At 41.7% G+C, this 14,622-nt stretch overlaps 1 long non-coding RNA gene across 1 annotated transcript in view; it reads left to right on the plus strand.

Moving 5' to 3' along the window:
- Positions 1 to 9,017, plus strand: part of LOC138355095 (uncharacterized) — a 175,317-nt gene extending 166,300 nt beyond the window's left edge. Inside the window, exons 3-4 of the long non-coding RNA XR_011223821.1 lie at positions 4,210 to 4,281; positions 8,852 to 9,017. This is a non-coding gene — a long non-coding RNA (uncharacterized lncRNA). The remainder of the gene's footprint in view (positions 1 to 4,209; positions 4,282 to 8,851) is intronic.
- Positions 9,018 to 14,622: the final 5,605 nt, after the last annotated feature.

Genomic DNA, 14,622 nt, shown 5'->3' on the forward strand with positions numbered 1-14,622 from the left:
AGACCAAGGCTCTCACAAGGTGTGTGTGTGTGAGACAAGACCAAGGCTCTCACAAGGTGTGTGAGACAAGACCAAGGCTCTCACAAGGTGTGTGAGACAAGACCAAGGATCTCACAAGGTGTGTGAGACAAGACCAAGGCTCTCACAAGGTGTGTGAGACAAGACCAAGGCTCTCACAAGGTGTGTGTGTGTGACAAGACCAAGGCTCTCACAAGGTGTGTGTGTGAGACAAGACCAAGGCTCTCACAAGGTGTGTGTGTGTGAGACAAGACCAAGGCTCTCACAAGGTGTGTGTGTGTGAGACAAGACCAAGGCTCTCACAAGGTGTGTGTGTGTGAGACAAGACCAAGGCTCTCACAAGGTGTGTGAGACAAGACCAAGGCTCTCACAAGGTGTGTGTGTGTGAGACAAGACCAAGGCTCTCACAAGGTGTGTGAGACAAGACCAAGGCTCTCACAAGGTGTGTGAGACAAGACCAAGGCTCTCACAAGGTGTGTGAGACAAGACCAAGGCTCTCACAAGGTGTGTGAGACATTGCCTGTTCAACATACAAATAATGAGAACATGTCTGTCTTCGGACTTCCAATACAATGTCTCCCTTCTGCTGACTGGTAGCGTGTCAGAGGTTGAGACCCGAGGCCAGTTTGTTATTAATTGGTGTTATGAACATGAGTGGACGTGGCCTCGGCTGCCTTCACGTGAGTGGACGTGGCCTCGGCTGCCTTCACGTGAGTGGACGTGGCCTCGGCTGCCTTCACGTGAGTGGTCGTGGCCTCGGCTGCCTTCACGTGAGTGGTCGTGGCCTCGGCTGCCTTCACGTGAGTGGTCGTGGCCTCGGCTGCCTTCACGTGAGTGGTCGTGGCCTCGGCTGCCTTCACGTGAGTGGTCGTGGCCTCGGCTGCCTTCACGTGAGTGGTCGTGGCCTCGGCTGCCTTCACGTGAGTGGACGTGGCCTCGGCTGCCTTCACGTGAGTGGACGTGGTTTCGGCTGCCTTCACGTGAGTGGACGTGGCCTCGGCTGCCTTCACGTGAGTGGACGTGGCCTCGGCTGCCTTCACGTGAGTGGACGTGGCCTCGGCTGCCTTCACGTGAGTGGACGTGGCCTCGGCTGCCTTCACGTGAGTGGACGTGGCCTCGGCTGCCTTCACGTGAGTGGACGTGGCCTCGGCTGCCTTCACGTGAGTGGACGTGGCCTCGGCTGCCTTCACGTGAGTGGACGTGGCCTCGGCTGCCTTCACGTGAGTGGTCGTGGCCTCGGCTGCCTTCACGTGAGTGGTCGTGGCTTCGGCTGCCTTCACGTGAGTGGTCGTAGCCTCGGCTGCCTTCACGTGTTAAGAAGATAGACTAATTAGATTCACGACTAGTTAAGGACATACTGTGAGGAGGAGGAGGAGGAAGGCTCAGAAGTTGATGTACCTCTTCCTGGACGAGGTGGGGATGCCCCAGGAAATGCTAGGAGCTTGAGAGTATAAACTGAGCAAGAGAAGGCGGTGTGGACTAGTCAGCATCCCGCATGACGGTGACGTCACACCCAGAAGACGCCGACTGGCAGCCACTCGTCCCTTCACTTCTGAGCACGAGAAGGGGCGGACATCCTGTCTGTGTTCCCGTACTTACCTGGGCTTGCTTCCACTCTGACACTTGTGAGAAGGCCTCGAACTAAGAATAGTTTAGGCCGAGACTCCCAGCATGAATGGGGTCCAGGAGTTGGCCTCGTATGTAGACGGATTCGCCGTGATGGTGAGGATGATGTGGTGAGGATGTGTCACATCGCGGCGACCGGGAACTTGACCCACTGAGCGGTCGGGTCTCGTAACAAGGAAGGCGTTTTATAACCCAGGATGATCTCCGACGTCTCTAACTTTGTCACCACACCCAAACTGCCTCCGACTGGAAGTATGTAAACAAATCGCGGAGAACTCGCAGTCAGTGCAGTGTTGTCAAGCAATTTATACAATTGAAAGGTTCGTTATATTGGTGGGTCTCCTTGACCCTATGGTGTGTGTCTGGGTTTGATAGATTTTGATTTCACGAAGATGTCATTTAAGGATTTACCTCCACACCAAGCTACCATGGATATTTCTTGTGGGAATTTCTTCCATGATGGATGATTTCCGTGTAGACTCTTTAGATATCCCCAGAGGTTAATGAGTTATCTCCGGAGCTGCCCTGCAGTTCCTGGAAAATAGAGGGATGGGACGATTAGCCCCTCCTTAGTTGGCTGTTGTTCCCTGTGTTGTAGTAATGAACATCTGGTTCGTTGTGCAAACTTTCTATATGTATCTTGTAGGATTTTATTGGGTATCCACTGTGTCTGAAAAAAATCCCCTAGACACTAAAGAATACCCTCTAGTCTCTCGCCATCACTGACTATATTTTCAGTCGGAGTCCCAGGGAGTAGGAAGGTGTCTCACAGCAGAGACGACATAATTTTTTTTAACTTTCCATCGAAAGTTACGGCTCTGTACAGCCTCCCAAAAATCCATAAAGACAGGTTAGAACAGGCTCATGGCCAGACTGACCAGTGTTGAGGGGCTGCCAAGCACCAACAAAACCTGTTAACCTCATCTGTACCGAGCTACTCACACAGCTATTAAACCTTCTTCCGGAACGACTAAAGGATACTACTGACTTCCTTGAATGCTTGCGGAACTATAGCGACCTTTTGCCTCAAGAAATATGTGTATTTTCGCTTGATGCACTATCCTTGTACCCAAGTATTCCGCAACGAGAAGCAGCATGGCAAGTGGCGACATTTTTGACATGGCCACAAGATCCTGCACGAACTTAAGGAGGCAGGTCTCTGGAAGCCCCGACCATAGCGCTCCTACAAGAGGCAATACTACATATCATAAGAGACACCATCAGGACTTTCCACGGGAAGACCTACAGACAAATTAAAGGGATGGTGACTGGGGCATCTAGCAGCGTAGCCAACGCGGAAATATTTGTACACACAACATGTGAAGCGGCCAGGCAAGAGTACAGACCAGCGGCGGATCTACCGGCGCTACATAGATGATAGTTTTGGAGTAATGATGGGAGGCGAACACGATCTCACAGCTTTCTTCTCCTGGACAAATGGAGTCCAACTTAAGCTCCGTTTCACGCTAGAAATTAGTGAAACAGCACTGAACGTTTTGGACACGTTTATTTCGACAAACCCAGGATGATTCAAACAAGAATCTTTTACAAACCAACGAACACTCACTCACATCTCCACTACTCGTCATGCCAGCCACTGTCATTAACAAGGTCCTGCCCAACTCCCTGGGAACCTCACTAAAACAAATAGCGATGGGGAGATACTGGGGGGGGGGGGGTCCTCAAGCGTCTCTGGGATTTTTTCAGACACAGAGAATACTCTGATAAAATCCTACAAGATGCAGTTATAAAGTTAGCACAAAGAACCAGATCTTCATTGTTACAACACAGGGAACAACAGCCAACTAAGGAGAGGCTAATCCTCTCATCCCTCTATATTCCAAGAATGGCCGGGCAGCTCCGGAGATAACTCCTTAACCTCTGGGGATATCTAAGGAGGCCACACGGAAATCATCAAGCATGGAAGAAATTCCTACAAGAAATATCCATGGTGCCTGACAGCTGAGTGGACAGCTCTTCGGATCCTTAGTCCTGAGGTTCCGGGTTCGATCCCAGCTGGAGGCAGAAACAAATGTGCAAAAAGTATCTTCACCCTGATGCCCCTGTTCACCTAGCAGTAAATAGGTACCTGGGAGTTAGACAGCTGCTTCCTGGGGGTGTGTAACAAAAAGGAGGCCTGATCGAGGCCCGGGCCGCAAGGATACTAAGCCCTGGAATCATCTCAGGACAACCTCAAGATGGTAGCTTAGAAACGAGGTAAATCCTTAAACGACATCTTGGTAAAAGCAAAATTTCCCTGTAAAATCCCTGTTCGAACGTTGTACCAACGTCGTAGTTTCGGTGTGTGTTTGGCGGGCATTAGCTCTAGAAATTCATCCATAAATTTCTTTTGGGTTTTTGAATGGTTTGCTGCCGGTGAGAGCTGACTATAATAGATATTTTATATCTTCCAGCAGGTCATTAGTGAATGACTCTCAACATGTAACAAGATGATGTAAATAGGCAGAAAACTTAAGCTGTTATACAATGTTGTCCTCCGTTCCTTATTTCTGTAGCATCACTCACTGATTTTCCCAAAATTAATGTGAATATTTCTTCTTGCAGGAGGAGACTGGACTCACATTCCACCGACTTCCGGACTGATCAAAACAACGAGGATGTGATCACTTGTATTAGGTACGATTGTTAAAATTAAATATTTTTATGTAATGTAATAGTGTCTCACAAACTTTATGATGTGAAATTTAACAATGTATTGACTGTAGAAGACGCTTTTCGACATGTTGGTACTCCTTATTTTGATTATACTGACACACCCACACCAAAAGAGAGAGAGAGAGAGAGAGAGAGAGAGAGAGAGAGAGAGAGAGAGAGAGAGAGAGAGAGAGAGAGAGTATTCACCGGTTATAGGTTACATGACTTACTATTTACAGTACTTATAAAAGAGCATCTGCTGGAAACATTATGCACCTCACCTATGTACCTACTCACTGAGTAGGCGAGTCCTACAAAATAACGGCACTTAACTTAATCCTACAAAATACCTTAACCTTAACATTCCTCCCCTCTGAATTAAACCGCCTACAGGTTAAGTCTATCAGGCGGTTGTATGACTCTTCCAGATTTCTCAACTGGGACTCTTGGGCCCGTTACATCTGGAGAACCTTCTTCTGAGTTACTAACAGCAGAGTCCCAAGGATTATCTGTATCCACATTACCCCTGTTGAGCCTTGCTCTGCCTTCCTGTCTCCTGCAGGTGTTACCCCTTCATTATTAGCTTGAGCATCCCTATTTGCCTCATCCACACCCAATGGGACCTCAAAATTCCCAGTGACCCTTTGCATGAGTCACCCATTACCCATTACAAAATTCCTTGCATATACTGCATCTTCCTCTTTAAACAAAACTTCCTCTCCCTGAGCCAACTGATTGGCCGAGCTAGTTACAGATTTTTCTTGATCTAGATCTGTCTTTACTGCTACAATGTGCACGTTGAAGAACCTATTAAACAGTAATTCAGAAGGAGATTTACCAGTGACAGAATGAACAGCTTTTCTTTGATAATGCAAAAATCTTCAAAGCCTTGTACTAATAGTGGCTTCTGTAAATCGCTGTGTTACGGCCCTACTGGGGCGTAACCGGGTTCTTTTCTGGTGTTATTAGAATTTGGGAATCCAGCCCCAAGTTAGTAGAGGCTTTCAAGGGATGTGTTCCGTAACGCAAGTTAACTTAAAGGGGAGGGATACAAATGTTCTGATTTATATATATTATTTCACCACCACCATAAATATATAACAGTCACACAGGGGATATAAATACACTATAATGTACAGAATTGTCTTCCTCCGAAGACACAGGATGCTCCATGGTGCGCACGATGAATAGCCCTGGTTCTCTTCTTCGGCCTACGATGAATCCTCTTTGATTCTCTCGGCGAATCTACCCTGGCCACAGGCCAGCCAAATCACAGTCCCACTGGGTGCTCCGTCGTGGAGGCCTTCAACCACAATCCAGCCTGTAGCTGGCAGGTTCCGATCAGCTCCGCTGTGTAGGCCACTCCACGACCGATATTAGGGTTGCGAGCCCTAGGCAGGAGCCTCGTGTGATCCCGCTGATCACCCTCCTCTCTAAACACCACAGTGGCTAGTCTCTTCCACCAGCCAGCCCCGGATAAGGCGATTCCTGATACTGCCACGTCACAGGCAGGCTAACACTCTCAACAGTGTTCGTCCGGGGGTGACTCACAGCTTCTTCAGCAAACTCGTGGAGAGACCTTGGCTGCCTTGGGTAGACTGATCCATCGTCCAATACAGCAGTCCCAGGTCGACTCTGTAATCAGACACGTCATTAGTACTGGGACTAGGGAACCTCACTTACAGGCTTAGACACAAACGTCCACCTATCCACTCCATAGATGGCGTTGCTGCCTAAGCGCCACCTCACCAGAGGTCAGCAGCGGCTATGTTACGAGCTGATTAAGACGGGAATCCAGCACCTGTGGCCGGTATATCCCGTCCTCACTAGATGGCATCATCCATATGGAGGGGGTTTCGGGAGCGGACTCCCAGATGGCGTTGTCGTCACTGCTCCGTGCTACGACGCTGGACTCGGGTCCGTAACATGCTGTAACTCTTCTTTCAAGGCTTTCACTGCTCTCTCAGCCAGACCATTTGAAGAAGGATTATAGGGGGCAGGTGTTACAGGTTTAATACCAATCTTTCTAAAAAAAATCCTCCATTTCCTCAGAAACAAAATAAGAAGCATTATCTGACAAAACCATGTCTGTCAATCCAAAATTATAAAATGTTTTCCTGAGCAATTCACAAGTTACAGATGATATCATGGAATTACACACATGAACATCCATAAATTTTGTGTATGAATCCACCACCACTAGGTAATATTTGTTATCCATAGGTCCAGCATAATTTATATGAAGTCTAGACCAGGGTTTCCCAGTGTATGGCCAGGAAAGTACTGGGGCCTGGGGTTTCTGATAATTCATAAAGCAAATGTGTCAATTTTTAGTTACTTCAGCAATATCTTGGTCCATTTTTGGCCACCAAACCCAACTTCTAGCTTCTTCTTTCATAGCATTTATGCCATTATGGCCTAAATGTTCCAAAATCTTACATCTAAGTTCCAGAGGAACCCCCATTCTATTCCCATATAAGAGTATATCCTGGTGAATACTAAGGTCAGCCATTACCGCAGCATACTCTGACAATAATAAATTATTATTCCAGCCATATTTGAGATTCTTCCTCAACAGATTTAATTTGGGATCTCTACCAGTTGCATTCCTAATAGTCTGGAATGAAATATCCTCAAAAGACCAGGTTACCAGGTTTTCACCAGGTTAACTTACTCCACTGGAATACTGGAATTAAACTCTTCTGTAACAGGCAATCTACTTAATGCTCAACCACTACATTATCCTTGCCTGACTTTAATACCAAATCATACTCAAACCGTGAAAGTAGCCAAGCCCATAGTTGAATTCTAGTATTATCATTAACTAGAATTTGTTTACCTCTACCAAACAATCTTAACAGGGGTTAGGATTTTTTTCTGTTCTAGCCTTCTGTTCTGTTCTAGAAGTCTGTTCTAGCAAGACATTTCCTACCCATCAGAAAATACCTCAGTTTTTTTACAGCATATACCAAATCTAAGGCTTCTTTGTCTAATTGGTAATAATTCTTCTCTGCATGAGATAATTTCTTGCTAGCAAAACAGACTGTTTTTTCCTGGCATCTACTTCCTGTAATAATACTCAGCCCACTCGTACTGGGCAAGCATCAATCTCCAGTTTTAAAGGAAGTTTACCAGTAAAATTAGTGAGCACTGGAGAATTTATCAATTCCTGCTTAATATTCCAGAAATCTTTCTCATTGGCTGCCCACCTAACTCTAGCCCCTTTTTTTCAATAATTTATACAAGTCAGCTAATTTTGTTGAAAAGTTCTTTACGAACTTACAAAAAGTATGTCACCATGCCTTCAAAAGACTGTACTTCCCCACTGATGTTGGGGCTGGGGGGGGGGGGCTATATAGTAAATACGTTTTTGTAAGGAGTAAAGCCCTTACCTGAAATATGGTACCCCAGGTATTCAATGACATTGGTCTTCATTGCTGTTTCACCCGCATTAATCTTCGCATTGTGCTCTTGCAGAAGATTCAAAACCTTTTCTAATCTTGTATCATACTCTTCCTCATTCTCCCCGCATACAATAATGTCATCTAAAAAGCTAGCAACACCCTCAATGTTTACTAACAAATGGGACATGAATCACTGAAAAATTTCTGGAGACGAGGAGAGTCCAAAAGGGACTTTTACACTTAAATAACTCCTTATGAAAATGAATAACTATCAATTTCTGACTCTGCATCTACAGGAGTTTGCAAGTAGGCATATTTCAGGTCAGTCTTAGAAAATTTTGTTCCCCTTGCAACCCAGGTACAACTCATCTATTTTTGGTAATGGGTATTTTTTTACAATGGATTAGGTTATTAAATTCTTTAAATATCTGCACAGATTATCATGGATTTTGCGGTCTGCCTTCAACACTGGTACAGTTGGGGATGCCCATTCACTATGTGGAATTGGCTCTAACATATACGATACGATAATTGGCATTGTCGTATGCACTTAATGATTTTCCACATGTTTAACATTTAATTGTAACGTATCTGCCCACTCTCTAGACAGTGTTGACACTGCAGCACCAGTGTCCAATTTCAAGGGAACTAACTTCCCATCAATTACAAAAATTCACCACTTGTGACTTCACAGAACATACCTTCCTTTCCTTTCTCCGAATATAGTCTGCTTTCCTCACCTGCAGCTTCTTCAGACGGTTTACCGTCCTCTACTGTCTTGACCAGAGTACCATTACCTCTTCTTCCTGCATTCCCTGGTCGTATCCTCTCCAAGACTTAGCTATTTGTTTTCAAGTTTTCTCTTCACACTTTTCTCGAGTGCCCTTTCTTGTCACAAAAGTTCCATATGTAGTCCTTAAACTTGAAGTAGCCACTACTGTATTTGTACCAACAGTGTGATCTGTAGAATTACTCAAAGCTACCCAAAGTCACCACAAGCTACTCAGAGCCAGCTAGCATTGCATAAGTAATGAAGAAATATGGTATATTTACTATAAAGTTGGTGCTGAGTGCAGAACAAGATCAAACCTATTCTTACTCTGAAATAATCTAATTTCATAACGAAATTAAAAGTAAATATGTTGCAGGTGACGCCATAGGAAGTCGACGGTCCAAGCGACAATGTTGTTGATTGACTTATGCAAGATATATGGTTGCCTGGAGAGTGTTTGCTGGCGTATCAGCCTCCTGAACACAGTGATCCAGTCGTCGCACATCTCTGCTCAAATTGTCGCAAATTTAAGTGGTGATATAAACAAGAAAAATGCGTATTTATAATAATATCGGTGTATACTGGCAGCAGGTTTTCATTTATACATGTCTCACTGAATATGACTGCATATTCTGTATTGATTATTTTCTGGTTTAAGGCTTCTATCCCTCTGACTAGTGCTCTTGCATCCGGGTTTAATTGGAAGAGGAGTTCTTCAAAAGTCATGTTCGTTCGAGGTGAAGAAAAAAATACATAAATAACTGAAGAATGTATTACACTTATTATAAAATTTACACAACATTTTGAACCAACATGGTTCATTCTCAAATGATGTTACAGTACAGGAAATTTATATTTATACTGTTAGTGGATCAGGTGAATACAAGTGGATCGAACAATGGGGTCAGGTGTGAACAAATGGAATGAACAATGAGTATACATTTCGCAGAGGCTCAAAGCAGTCATAGAACGACAACTGGAAACCATCTCAAGACCTTCAACGACTCATATCTTCACAGACGGATCAGTTGATCAAGAAAGAGGTTCTGTTGGGGCAGCAGTTTATACTACCAACCATGAAGCTTACTGGAGCATGAATAGTGGGAGCTCAACATTGCAAACAGAATTATATGCCCTGAAGGAGGCATTCACTAATAAAGAGGTTCCTGTTTTTGTTATTAGTACATCCAAGAATGGCAGACTGTTATTTTCACTATTTTCATTTGTAAATCGGAGGACTGACTCTAGATGGCTTTTTAGATCAATTAGTTCATCTGAGTCTTTTACTATGACAAATATGTCATCTACATAATGGCAGTATACAATTGGTGTTTACCTACTACTGAAGACTCTATCTTCGATAGTTCCTATGTAAAAATTAGCGAATAACACTCCTAAGGGGAAGCCCATTGCTACTCCGTCTATTTGTGGATACATGTTACCTTGTGGACTGATGAAAGGGGCTTCCTTTGTACATGCCTCGAGAAGACTCTTCAAGTGTGACTCAGATATGTCTAATTTGGGGGTGCTCTCGTCTCTGTATACTCTGTCCAGTATCATTCCTATGGTTGTGTCGACTGGGACGTTGGTAAATAGGGATTCGGCATCCAGAGAAGCAATAATTTCATCGGGCTGTGTGGTTTTGATTAATTCTAGGAAATCTGCCGATTGTAGATTATAGTTGCTTGGAGTGTATGGAGTTAGGAGTTCGTTAAGCCTTTTTGCCAGGTGATAGGTTGGAGTTGGTATTTGGCTGATTATTGAGCGTAGTGGGTTACCTGTTACCTAGTAATAGTTTTGTTCAGTTTGTGTTTAAGGTCTTCCACAGGGTTCCTCGTGATTCGTTGAAATGTAGTGTCATCACTGAGGATGTCGCTGATTTTATTCATGTATTCTTGGGTAGTAATCATTACATATGCTGCTGTCTTGTCAGCTTCTCTTATAATAATAATAATAATAATAATATTTTATTTAGGTAAGGTACATACATACAATAAATTTTTACAAAGATTGGTTGACTTATAGGTAGAGCTAGTACATACAATGCCTAAAGCCACTATTACGCAAAGCGTTTCGGGCATGATAAACTTAAATGACAAGCTTAATACTAATTGAGCATAATGAGTAGAATGAAAACAAGAAATGAAAACATAGATGAAAAAGCAGCACAAATACAAATATGTCGACAAACAGCGCTCTTTAAAGAAAAACAGACATTGGTTGACAATTGAAGGGTAAGGTAGGTTACAGGGAATTTATTAGGTATAGCTTCGTTTTTAACTTAAACTGGTTGAGAGAGGTACAGTCTTTAACATGGTCGGGAAGGTCATTCCACATTCTGGGCCCCTTGATTTGTAGAGCATTTCTAGTTTGATTAAGTCGTACTCTAGGAATATCAAAACTGTATTTATTTCTGGTGTGGTGCTCATGGGTTCTGTTACAACCTTCTATGAAGCTTTTGAGATCAGGATTGGCATTATAGTTTAGCGTTTTATATATGTATAATACACATGAGAGAATGTGCAGAGACTTAATGTCTAACGTATTCAGAGATTTAAGTAGGGGTACCGAGTGATGTCTGGGGCCAGAGTTGGATATTGTCCTAATAGCAGCTTTGTGTTGAGTAATTAGAGGACGTAAGTGATTTTGGGTAGTAGAGCCCCAAGCACAAATTGTTACATCTTATTGTTACATCGTCCAGATTTTTTAGTTGTTTTGCTGCTTCGTTGATAATATAATAATATCCTGCATAAATAGCCATAAAACATTTAATCTTTATTAAAAAAACGTGACTTGAAGTTAAATAAACTTCATAGGACAATAGTTTTGTTATATAGATACTAACGTTATTCATTGGTATTTGTTCACTACTTAAACTACCCATGTCTTTTTCGCTCATAAAACACCAAACCCTACACGCTCTCTGATATATTGCTTAATTAATTAATTAATTAACAGAGATTCACAAATAAAGATTATATTTGTATATGTTATCAGAGTGGTAGAGATAAAATAGTTTTTGTGAATTCATCACAGAGATGGATTCATCTTATTAGATAGGAAAGATATTTATATTTTGAACAAGGTTTTTGGCCAGCGCTCTCCCTATCAATGGGAACTACGACCTTTAGAAGATCAATGTTAACTTAAAAAACTTCTAGATACTGTAATAAATGAAGTTTTCTATGTCATCATAAAGACAGAAATATAAGCTGCATGTCAATACTTTTGTATAAATATATATTTATTTATTTATATATATATACAAGAAGGTACATTGGGTTTATGAGAATACATAATATTGATGTCTTTACATTCTTGAAAAGCCACTAACACGCATATCGTTTCAGGCAGGTCATTAATCTAACAGATAATTTTAAGTAGGTAATTTATAAGAAAATTTAACATTAATAGGTACATTAAAGTAAAATTTGAGGATTATTAACAGGTACATTGTAGCATAATTTGAGGATTATTTAAAGGTATTTTGAAGTAAAATATGCATTCAGTGTAACACCATGATATAAGAGGATAGCAATGATTACAAGGGTAAAGTAATGTACATGTTATGTAAAGGCTCATGTACATATATTGGCGGATTGGGTAGCACTAGATACAATGCGAGTTAAAAGCACTAAGTAGGAATATGAAGGTGAAATTAGGCACTTTTTTTTAATAAGGCAAAAGTTGGACAGCTTATCAATTCGTTAGTGAGTGAGTTCCATAGACTAGGTCCCTTTATTTGCATAGTGTTTTTACACAGATTAAGTTTGACTTCTGGGGATACCAAAGAGATATTTATTTCTGGTGTGGTGATTATGGGTTCTATTACATCTGTCCAGGAAGAGTTTCAGAACAGGGTTTGCATTTAAGAGCAGGGTTTTGAAAATCATTGATGTTTATAAGAAATAGGAGAGGCACTAGGATGCTGCCCTGTGGCACTCCTATGGTTAATGGTAGAGTGGGAGAGGTTTTATCATTGATGGGGCTACATATTGGTGTCTGTCACTAAGATAGGATCATATATAGTTCAGGCAAGGCCTCGGATTCCATAATGGTGGAGTTTAAGTAAGAGGTAGTTATGGTTAACAGAATCAAAGGCCTTTCTCAGGTCAATGAAGAGTCCAATCTGAAACTCATTTTTGTCAAGGGCTGAGTAGATTATATCAAGGAGACTAATAATTGCATCGTTGGAACTCTTTTTAGGGAGCGGTAGCCAGACTGACCGGGACTTAATATGTTGAATTTTAGGTAGGTTTTTTAGTATGGTGAATTTTAGGTTTTAGGAGGTGGTAGTAGAGCTGTTTGTAAATAATTTGTTCAAATATTTTTGATAATATACGTAGATTTGATATGGTCTGTAATTGCTTATGTCTTTCGGATGAACCTTTATGAACTGGCGTTACTCTTGTTTTTTTAAGGATATCAGGGAATGAATGACATACTAGAGATTTGCTGAACAGCAGAGCTTTGGGTGCACAAGGGCATGGGAGGTGCTCTTGTATACCATAGATGGTATTTCACTAATGTTCCCAGCTTTGGTTTCCAGTGAGTGAATGATGGACACAATTTAGTGATTCAATGAGTCACCAGTCGGGCTGATTGGTGAAAGGAGAAAAGAATTTGAATAGCTGCCTGAAAGATATGTGGTAATATGTGTCTTGAGTCTTTTGAAATTTTCTGGCAAGGTTAGCACCAAGCACCTATTAAATTCTGTTCCCGCTTCAAGATCTGTTGCAGGTGTATAATCATCCTTGGAGAGTTTCATCTGGTTATGTGAATGTTGTTTAGCTCCTAGGATGATAGAGATGGCTCTCCATGTGCTTTTCATGTTGCCTTTTGTTTCTTGGAATCTACTCACAATAGGAAAGTTTTGCTTTTCTTATTATACTGGTAAGCATTGTTGAGTACCTCTTAACTACTTCCTTTGTAACTAGGCCATTCCTAAGATTTTTTCATATTCATGTTTCTTATTGATTGATTATGCCACTTGTGAGCCAGTGATTGTCTAATTTTTAGCCGGTTACTTGCTTGGTGAGGAGAGAAAAATTAGTGTTGTAAAGACTCAGAGTTTTGGAAAGGAAGAGGTTAATTAACTAATGAATTTATATCCTGTGTATTATTACATTCAGATTCCCAGTATATATTGTGAAGTGCATTTGTGAGATTGTCAATTGCTGCTTCACTGTGTAACCTGAAGGTAAGTTTCTTGTTCGTTGGTGGTGTTATGTTCATGTTTGCTATAAGGAAGGTAGAATAGTGGTCAGTTCTGTCAGTGATTATACCAGATGCAAGGGGAGCTACTACGTTAGTCCATAAGTGTTCCAAGGTAGTGGCAGATGTTTGAGTGACTCGGGTGGGCTTGGTGATTGTGGGGATTAGCATACAGGAGTTCATGCAGTTTAGGAAATAGTCGACTTGAGGCTATTTTGTTGAGACAGGTCAGTATTGAAGTCACCTCCTAGAATGATGTGATTATAGTTGAGATTGTTATTTACGATAAGATTCCTTGGGTTATCTGATAATGAAGCTTTGTTAGTATTGGCAAATCTATAGATAGCTCCTATAATCAAGGAGGATTTAAGGGAACTCCTTGAAGTGATCAAAGGTATATTCACAGTAATCATCTCTATCACTAATGATACTATTGCAGATGAAGGTATCTTGGTAATATATAGTTGTGCTACTTTCTTTTTAGTTAGGCCTACAGTTGTGAATGGCTTTGTAACTAACAAAGTTGTAAAGTTGGGTATGGTCTCTATTTAGCCAGGTTTCTTTTAAAATAAGGACCCATAGTTTAGTACTTACTGCTGTGAATAGTGCATTTATATCATCAAAAATGATTACCACGTGATCTGACATTTTGATGAAAAACTGATAGGCAAATGTTATTCTGGAGTTTGTTTTTTGCAAGGTTTGCTGTGTAATACCTGCAGTAGTGATGATCAATATACTGGCTATTGTAAATTTGTGACAGCAGATTTAGTTCAGGATCACTATCAGCTTGCATGTAGATGCAATTGAGTCAAAATACAATAAGGTAAGAAATTGCCGAAAATTTCCCAATGCAATTTAGTCAAATACTATATCTGCTGTAAATATTAAATAACTATAGTAAAAAAAGAAAAATGAAGAACCACATTTAAA

Source organism: Procambarus clarkii, chromosome 66 (assembly GCF_040958095.1).
Source record: "Procambarus clarkii isolate CNS0578487 chromosome 66, FALCON_Pclarkii_2.0, whole genome shotgun sequence".
NCBI lineage: Eukaryota > Metazoa > Arthropoda > Malacostraca > Decapoda > Cambaridae > Procambarus > Procambarus clarkii.